General features: G+C 37.1%; 1 protein-coding gene across 12 annotated transcripts in view; it reads left to right on the top strand.

The window, feature by feature from the left end:
* Positions 1 to 7,017: 7,017 nt before the first annotated feature.
* LOC145689974 (uncharacterized) overlaps positions 7,018 to 10,014 on the top strand; it is a 29,310-nt gene continuing 26,313 nt past the window's right edge. Inside the window, exon 1 of one of the 12 annotated variants that reach the window (XM_081764394.1) lies at positions 7,018 to 7,166. The gene's annotated coding sequence lies outside the window, so the exon portion shown is untranslated. The other 11 variants (XM_081764390.1, XM_081764387.1, XM_081764399.1 and 8 more) reach the window with 11 other exon arrangements.

The following is a 10,014-nucleotide window of genomic DNA, read 5'->3' as shown; positions in this document are numbered from 1 at the left end:
GAGGGAGCAAGAGTACCATCGACATAAGACTTTCACATTTTGTACTAGTATATTAGTAGACAATCGATTAAAGTATATGTATTCCTCAAACTCTTATGGGGGCAATTGCCCCCCCCCCAAGTGACGCACCTGTCTCTATCACAAAAGTATAGGTACATCTCCTTTGTGTGTATGGTATTCCTGCGCTCCAGCCATGGAGAATATGAGAATTAAATCAATCAAATGTGTAGTGAAGGGGCAAGAAGAAAAGCCTTATCTGAATAAACATTGAAGAGGGGCACAAGCTGTGAGTACGAACAGTGCATGGTGTAAATAGAGAATGACACCCAAAGGGAACTCCAGAAATAGCTACTAAACGGAGCAAAAACAGCAGAAGTTGTCGAAGTGGGAACATAAAATACAGATGCTACAAATATGTCAATAACTAAACGCTTACCAAGCATTGACCTTGTTGTGGTGGTTAAGGCGCTAGATTACAAATCCAAAGAACGTCAATCCGAGTCCACTCCAAGGAGATTTTTTTAATAATGCATACAGCACATGAAAGGTGGTAAGAGAGATCGTACTACCCTTTTAATATGTTAAGTGAAAACGAGGTAAAAGTTACAGTGACATTTATTAGACAAATGAAATAATGGAAAGGAAGAAGCATGTATGTCTAACGAGGAGTATATATCAAAGGGCGCTGATTGGAAAAACGGGCAATTTTCCCGACTGTCGCCCAGGTGGGTCTACAATATTTCATTTAATTTTATTTTCATTTATAAGTCCTATATCATACTCGAAGGAAGACTAGCATATGAATCGGACACGCCAATAAATAAGACAGAAAGATATAGTTGTTACATACTAAGAAACAATAATGAGACAAAATTACACCATATAATATATAAGCTGCATTTAGCAAACTGGTATTCACCCACTGAGAAAAAAACAATTGTCCAGTAGATACCTTTTTGTAACTGATTTAAATCCATTCATTGACTTCGTTACGAATAACTTTAGGGACACCGTGCTCGTGGGTTTTCTTGGGATTCTCCCGTTTCCTCCCACTTTCTTCATTCCAGCATTTCACTCATTTCTCATTATCACCGTCTTCTTTAGCCTAACCGGCATAACCATGGGACGTTAAACTTAAAGATTTTTTATAACTTTAGGGAGGTTATTTTATAATGTTGGACTTAAGTATGTGAGACCGTTTCGAAACAGCTGTATAGTGATTTTGAATGTGGAGATTTTCCCTATATCTAGTATTATGACAGTGAAAGTTCCCTTTATTGGCAAAGAATATATTAAGGTTTTGGCGTTTGAAAATTAATAACTGTAATACAGAAAGACATGGCAGTGGTAATGTTGTAGTTTTATAAAAAGTATTTTACATAGTTCGTTCACTCTCGCATTGCCTAATACTTTAAATTTTTTTTAATACGGAAGATTAATTTACTTCTTGAATCACTTCCCCAGGAAATAATGCCATAAATTAACGAAGATTGAAAGATACAAGAATAAACGTTTCTGTAGGTATTTATATCCAAAATATTTTTAAAAACTTTCAAGGCATATAAAACATTATTAAGGTTTTCTGCTAATGACATTATGTGCGTATCCCAAGTATGTGTATTACTTTTATGAAGACCTAAGGAATTTGTTGAAGTTACATACTTTAAGTCAGAATTCATGATTGATATATTTGTGTCGTGAGTATGTTTGTTTTTTAAATAGTGAGAGTTCAAAGCCCTGGTTTTTCTATATTTATTTTTAAACCGTGTAAAGTAAGTCATTTATGTAATTTATTGTTTATGGTTGTTGTTTCCTGTTGCAGTGTGTCGTAATTTTAACCTGTAATGAGAATGCTTGTATAGCTGCATGCATATAAAGCTGACTTCGATGAGTGAAGGTAGTTAGGAAAATCATTAACGTATAGCAGAAAAAAGACAAATCCCAAAACCGAGCCCTGTGGAACACCGCATTAAACTGGGTTGGAATGTGACAAGAAATGACTACGGGATTTCGTTTCTTTATCAATTAAATTATCATTCCAACTATTATAACAGTTTGGTTTGGATTCGTGTTCGGGACGTGTCGTGAATGTAAATATGTATATATGGTCGAATACTGGGTCATTAGTGTGTGTGTGTGTGTGTGTGTGTGTGTGTGTGTGTGTGTGTGTGTGTGTGTGTGTGTGTGTGTGTGTGTGTGTAAGTTTACAAATTTTCTGGTGACTGTGCTCACAGAATTACAAATTCTTAAGAATTCCGCATCTCTAAACTTTGATTAAATGAAATGAAATGAAATCTTTGAGTTTTACGTCCCACGATTATGCCGGTTAGGCTAAAGGAGACGGTTATGATGAGTAATGAATGAAATGGTGGAATGAAGAAAGTGGGAGGAAACGGGAGATCCCCGAGAAAACCCACGCACACGGTGTTTGTCCACCACAAAGTTCACTTGGCGGGGACTGGGATCGAACCCGGGACCCCAAGCACCAGAGGTGAACGCTCTACCACTGAGCCACCGCAGCCCCTAAAAAAACTTTGATTAAGTTTGTATTGTGCTTACGAACATTCCTCGTGTACAGCCAAAGATAGTAGCAGCTAGAGTTTTCTTTGTGACTGTTCGTATTCGTTTCAGTAAATATGGGAGTGCTGTACTTAAGTACATACCAAATATATACTTAATATTTTCTTTGTATCTTAGGTTACATTAATATTAAAATATATAATGATACGTAGGATAAAAATTAAATTTACATAATATTTATTTTATATTTTTTATGATTTATTTAGGTTGTTCGTCCTGATCGAGGTATTTATAGGGTTTTTCCTCAGTCACACCAGGCAAATGCAGAGATTGCACCTCTAACAAAGGTCCTGACCTACACCCAGGGCCGGCGCCAGCAGTTTTACCGCCTGAGCGGTACTTTCACATGCCGCCCCTTTAATCCACAACCTTATTTTGACAGAAAACGTTCAAGTGTCACGAAAAAGTAGGATGCCCCGTTTAAAAACATGTATGAAATGTAAAAGTAAACAAAAAATTGAACTACCTCTCTCGAATGATTACGTAATATTTACATGACTCCATATATAACACAATATTCAGTATGCTCGATTTCGCTGTATACCTGTGATATACAGCAGCGCATACAGAAAATAAAATTAAAAAAAAAATGCTTTAGTCACAACTAAGAATTTTAATTTTTAAACTTATTTTATATCAAAAGGTGTTTCCAATAGAGTTGGTTGATTGAGTTGATTTTTAGTTTAGCGTCCCTTTCGCCAGCGAGGCTATATGAGACGTGGACCTACTGATTAACGTGGAATCCGAACCACATGAGCTCCCGCCGGGAATCGAACCCGGGTCTCCCACGCCAAAGGTGTTTCCAATAGAGTATGAAGCATGAAAATAATAGTGAATCAGCTATTACGGCAAAATTAAGTGATTAGCCTAAGCCTTATGATGTACTAGAACACAATAGTGATACATGAATTTAACATACCTTAATTGAAAGAAACTTTTCTTGCTTAGATATGAGCAAATTTCTGTATAACATTCGCGTAGTCCAATCTTTCAGCCAATTCGTGTTGTATTGATATCATCGCTAGGCCACTCAAGAGTGTTTCAGACATGGAAGACGTAGATAGTTTTTAATAAACTTAAGTTTCGAAAACCTTCTTTCTCCACTTGCCACGGTTACCAGTAAGGTTAACAAAATCCTAAGTGCAACACTAACATTGGGAGTAAAGTCATGTTCCTTAAAGTTTCTTTTGTTGAACTTTTACGTTTAACTATAGCGGATAACACTTTTAGTTCGTCTTTCAAATCACTGGAGTTAATATCTTTTGATTCTTCGTGTGTTAAAATGCCGGCAAGTTCAGTACCTTTTCAGACAAAAGTTCAGGTGACATATCTTTAAGATTACTTATATCGTAATGAAAATAGAAATACTCGATGTGATGTTTAAGTTTTCTCTTAAAGTTAACACAATCACGTCTAGAACTTTATAATAAAAATCGCTCTTGTATCTTGTTTGTGGATCTTCAATAGCTTCATCCTCTGCCTTGTACTGAAATTGTCTCTTCCTCTTTCCACTTCGAGCTTGCACTGTATTACCTATCCGCGGGTCATCCATGTTTAATGCTGATGACAACTCCATCATATCAACTAAATAAGATTGAAACTTTGCAACATTTCTGCTCCTCTCAAAGTATTCAGATATATTGTCAAGAAACCCCAACTGCATCCAACACACGAGAATCAATGCTTGGGAGACTTTTAGTTACTGTGTCTATGTGGAGTAAAAAAATCATGCCAAATAACTAGTGAGTAAAGGAAAGGAAAGTTATGCAGCTTGTTTGCTATACACAGAGCATCGACGGCGACCATTCTATTTGTTCTATTGCCATTACTTATTTGAAATAAGGCATCATAAACTTTCCCTGTTTGATACGAGAGACTCGTATCTGAATGGAGTCGGAGCATCAATTCGGCTCTCGCATCTTGTGGTGCTCAATGGCTTTAAAGTGAGACTGGTAATATATTCCTTTAGTATAGCCCAATGTTGAACCGATGCAGAAAAAAAATCTAACTTTTTTAGCTATACAAAATGAACGGCGTATTGCAATGTTGTGGCTGCATCATTAACGACAAGGTTTTGTGAATGACTATTGCAAAGAACATAGAAGATTCGGGAATTTATTTCTAAAATTCTCTTCTGAATATCTGAATGTTTGCTTTTCATATTGGAAACATTGTCACATCCTTGGCTCCTTATGTCTTCGATAGCAATGTTAATTTCCTTTATATGTTTAATTATTACTTCTGTCAGTCCTAGACTAGTGGTGTCTGTTACCGCTACGAAACCAAGAAAGTGATCTCAAATTTTTACAGGGCATTCTCCATTACTGTATGTAATTTGTACATGAACGATTATTGTCATTTGCTCGGTACCAGAAATATCTGGCGTACAGTCTAGTATTATACTATAATATTTTGCAACTCTCAACAAAGACAGTATTTTACTTTTTATTTGTTCACTAAGAATCTGAATGATTCCAGTTTGGACATCTTTTCCTAAGTAATGGTGGCATTTATTTGGTCCTCCCATGCATCTCAAGTGGGAGTGTACCTTTTGCATACTTCGAGTTTAGCTTTAGAACATTGTTGAATAGAAAAACATAAAATATACCTTGATAATCTTATTCACCCTAGCTGATAATCTTATTCACCCTCGCGCCGGCCCTGCCAACACCTTTCCATATCCTTTCCCCTCCTCTGTCGCGACGCCTTAGATACCTAAACAACAAATCAAGTTCAAATTCCGCATAAGCTAAAAGGAAGGCTGTCAGGTATCTGCTTGTATGTGGTTATAAGATTGGGGTGAGAGGATGGAAGCGAACACGATTAACCCTTTCCGGATCCTTGGTACAATTTGTACCATACGCATTTTTCATGGTACATTGCGTTATTTCTCTTGTATTTGAGCTTTTTCGTCCGTTTTTTTTTAAGTCCAGAGACATTGTAGAAGACATTACATATGGTTTCAGACCGTCCTGCGTCCAGACATAGGAGGTGATGACGTCATAATCTTAAAATGTATTTTTTCCCTTTTTAAGCCTTATGTTCATTATTTTTTGGCGGGCTTATTTTTGAACGTAGAAGATTGAAATTTTCCACAAACTGAATGCCCACCGAGTAGTATTTACCAGATTTTTTGTTCCGATGTAAGTGTTAAAACAGGAGGGGAACCAGAGGGGCAAAAGGTTAAAAAAAGGGATATTTTTACCCCCAAAATCCCGTTTTTCGTCATTTTCCCGCCTCACATACACGATGGGGACACGTGAGTCATACCGTCTGAAAGGCAGTTCCATTCTGAAGAGATCGACGGTCGAATTATTATTCTAGGGTAATTAGGGCCGTCTCAGTGAATTTTTACCCAAATATACTTCTGTATAGGGTAAAAGTGGGGCATGGTAGGGATTTTTTTCTGGCGGGCCTATTTTTTCACGTAGAAGATTGAAATTTTGCACAAACATTCAGTACACTGAGTAGTATTTACCAGATTTTTTGTTCCGATGTCAGTGCTAAAACAGGGGGGGGGACCAGAGGGGCAAAGGGTTAAAAAAAACGGATATTTTTACCCCAAAAATCCCGTTTTTCGTCATTTTCCCGCCTTACATACACGATGGGGACACGTGAGACATACCGTCTGAAAGGCAGTTCCATTCTGAAGAGATCGACGGTCGAATTATTATTCTAGGGTAATTAGGGCCGTCTCAGTGAATTTTTACCCAAATATACTTCTGTATAGGGTAAAAGTGGGGCATGGTAGGGAAATTTTTTCTGGCGGGTCTATTTTTTCACGTAGAAGATTGAAATTTTGCACAAACACTCAGTCCACCGAGTAGTATTTGACAGAAGTTTTCTTTTCCGATTTCTGTGTAAAAACAGGGGGGTCCAGAGGGGGCAAAAGTTGAGAAAAGGGATTTTTAGACCCAAAAAATCCCTTTCTTCGGGATTTTCCCCCTTGACATACGTGATAGAGACACGTGAGTCATACCGTCTGAAAGGCAGTTTCTGTTCTGAAGAGAGTAATGGGCGAAACATGACTCTAGGGTAATTAGGGATGTCTCAGGAAATTTTTTCCCTGAGATCATGGTGTTTGCGGTAGTTTGGGGCATGGTGGGAATTCCTGATAAAATTTCTCCCGCCCTTACTACGGTATTCAAGATAGAAACTTGAAATTTGGTACACACATTTAGTTTACCAAGTACTATTCATGAGATTTTTTGGAGGTCTCTACGTTCACACAGGAGGGGGGGAAGTGGGGCCCAAAGTTGGACAAAAAAATTTCCCTTTGGCATCAATTTTCCCTCTTCTGGTATATGGTATGGGCATGGAAGTGATACCATTTGAAAGCCTGCTCTATTCTGAAGAGAATGAGGTATGAACCATGATCCTAGGATAAATAGTGACGATGCAGTAGCTGCTTGACTGAAAGTCTAAAATGTAGCCCAAAATGCCAGGATCCGGAAAGGGTTAAAAATACGTTTACTAAATACAGTACTTGAACGGTTTGGATGAAGGGAAATTTTATCCGGAAAAGGGAAATTCTAAAGCTTGTGAAGGGAAAACGGCTCTGAAGGAATTGGCATCACTGTGTTAAGGTATATGTTTTAGGAAATTACAAACGGACAAGATATAGAGATAAGGGCAAAAATAGTACGTTATAAAAATGGTAATTTTACGATCAAAATGAGTGTCTGAGTGAGTGCATCTAGAAGAGGCTTTGTACGACTTTAAATTCCACTGTAGAAAGAATTTTTTCAGAATGTAGGAAACCAGTGTTTTATGTTTACAAATGTGCACATTACAAGGACTCATTAGGATAGAAATGAATGAGTGCGTATCAAAGATTGTATTGCTCGAACAGATGGTTCCACCATATTTTAACACTTTCCTTACATTTACAGGTTAGGTTAGTGCTTTGTATTTCTAGTGCAGAGCATGTAGATTGACTTCAGGGGGCTCAATATACATACAGTTTCGATGTATGGATTAAACTACAGTGCATTAAACACGAACCAGCTTGTTCTAGGTGGCGACTAAAAGTGTGAACGCTATGTCAGCGAGTCTCAGCAGGAGGGCAGCTGCGTAGTTAACGAGTGTTTGTATCCGTAGGGAGCACGCGCGTCAGCGACGGGCGTATGCACCTAAACGAGGATAGTAGAACATATATAAACATACAATAATTTCACCATCATTCAAAATTCATTTCAATATGCTGTAAACTGACAGAAATTACTTATATATGGTTAATTTCTTTATCGCCGGACAAATTCTAGGAAATTGCCGGCTCAATTGGAGAATTTATTTATTTTGTGAGGAAGGATGTGTGACAGTCAGATAAAGGAAATAGTAAAAATTGATAAAGTGGTTGTATTTGTATTTTGTTTTCGATGTTGTGAGCAGCACTGTATGTTAAGGAAGTTAGACTATTTCGCGGAGAAGTACATTTGTTTTATTATACAAATCCATATATTATAAAATATATAGAAACATGTGGGCGGATCTTTAATTTGCTCATTTCATGTCGAGAACTTAACCCAACCAATCCCTGCCGGGCTTATAGCCCGTTCCTACTACTACTGCTGTTGGTGCTTTTGCTACTATTACTACTTACAGTATGGATGCGTATAGTAATACTGGCATCTAATGCAATGTGATCTAACGTAAGGTAATCCAACCAAATGTAACCGACTGCAGTGCATTTTACCTATAAATTTTCTGCTTGGTAGAACCATTTGCTCGAGTAAACCTTCAAAGACTACTGTACAGGTTATTGTTTTCTACCGGCGAAATATTTCTGCACGATGTAAAAAAAAAAAAAAGTGTATCGTCTGTTAGATATTGGAGTTACAGCTGTGAAGCCATTATAAGTGCTGACATTTGTGTGTTATCCAGTTGTTTTTGTACTATTCTTTTTATACGATACCTTACGTCGGTAACGCGCCTGCTCCTTACACACGCTCAACCGCGCAGCTCTAATCGTATGCTGCTGCCTTGACTTGATTCAATAAAAGTCTCGTTTTGTGGCCTCTTAGCACGCGTTAATATATGCTTTCTGCAGTCGTCTATAATGCCATACATCCGAATGCGTATTTATATGAGTAAGAAAAGCTTCTTGTAGAGTGAATCTGCACATATGAACGAAACTCGAACTCTAAGATACAAGTTCTAAGACTCTGGAAATGAATTCCGTGATCTAACGATTACATACAATAGAATACCAGGTACTAGGATACCACGTATTATTTAAAAAACATTTACGGACTATTCTTGATCTGCGCCAATGCAAAAAATAGCTTTATAAGAAATATAAAAAATGTTCAAAATCGTTCGATTGTATCACTAGCATTACATGATTACATGTACCACTAGCATTGCATAAACATCGATTACATAATAATTGAGTTCTGTAATTTGACGATGTGAATTCATCTTTACGATGAAATTAACCTGAAAACTATTAGGAGCAATTCTATTTTATAAAGGCATACTTATGTTCATGTAATATGATTTTCTCTAAGCAGGAAATGTACTCTTACTACCTTAAATACTGTTTCTGGCGGGAAGTTGCATTAATAGATTCAGATTCAGTCTAAGAATGCTGAGTACAGATACGAACGAACTGAAAACACAAGCAAACTTACGCTAGGTGGGCACTCAAAAGCACTAATGGTATCTCAGTGAGATGGGGGCGAGCGAAAGCGGCAGGGTGTGTTCATAGGTATCAGGCGCATGTGCAATATTGCATATCCGCGTAATCTATACATGTGAGTATAATTAACATGCATTCCAATGGAATTTTCATCAGTCCTTTCTTCTTTCCTCTCCCTCTTCTTACTGCTCATTTCGTTGTTTTAATTTACGTCTCACTTTACCACAGTACCACATCAACTAAGTTACTTTAGTTTGTTAATGTCATATGCTCGTTGCATTCCAGAAATATTACATCAGACTTCAAAAACTCACGATCTTGTATTTATTTAATCACGTTTCTTTCCCATAACCTAGGAATATGGTGAACTTAAGATTTGGAATACCTTGTAATCGTAATATTTTATTCTTTCGAATATCAGGTAACTCGAATTGCTATCTTAATTTTCTTTCATATTTGAACTTATCACTGTTTTTTAGTAACTGTCAACCCTGCCAGTGCATTATTTCAAACTGTACACTGGCACGAGTCAGAAATTTTTTGGAATGATTTCCGTAAATAACAGAAATAACGTTTAACAATTTGTTCTTCTGTGGTTCCAAGTGCAATATTTGTTTTAGATATTCTCACAATTTACGCATGCTACAAGTAAGATCCACAGATAGGCAGTTTCTTATATATTCCTGTTTCTACTTTAGAATCATATTTCACCGGTACATATTACAAGAGTGTGCCTCCATGAAATAGGATTGTTTCAACTACTATTTTTGTCAATGTAGTAAACGTGTATTATT

This window comes from Thermobia domestica, chromosome 7 (genome assembly GCF_964235325.1).
Source record: "Thermobia domestica chromosome 7, izTheDome1.hap1.1, whole genome shotgun sequence".
Lineage (NCBI taxonomy): Eukaryota > Metazoa > Arthropoda > Insecta > Zygentoma > Lepismatidae > Thermobia > Thermobia domestica.
The sequence above is the reverse complement of the archived record's forward strand: the minus strand, read 5'-3'. Positions and strand labels throughout refer to the sequence as shown.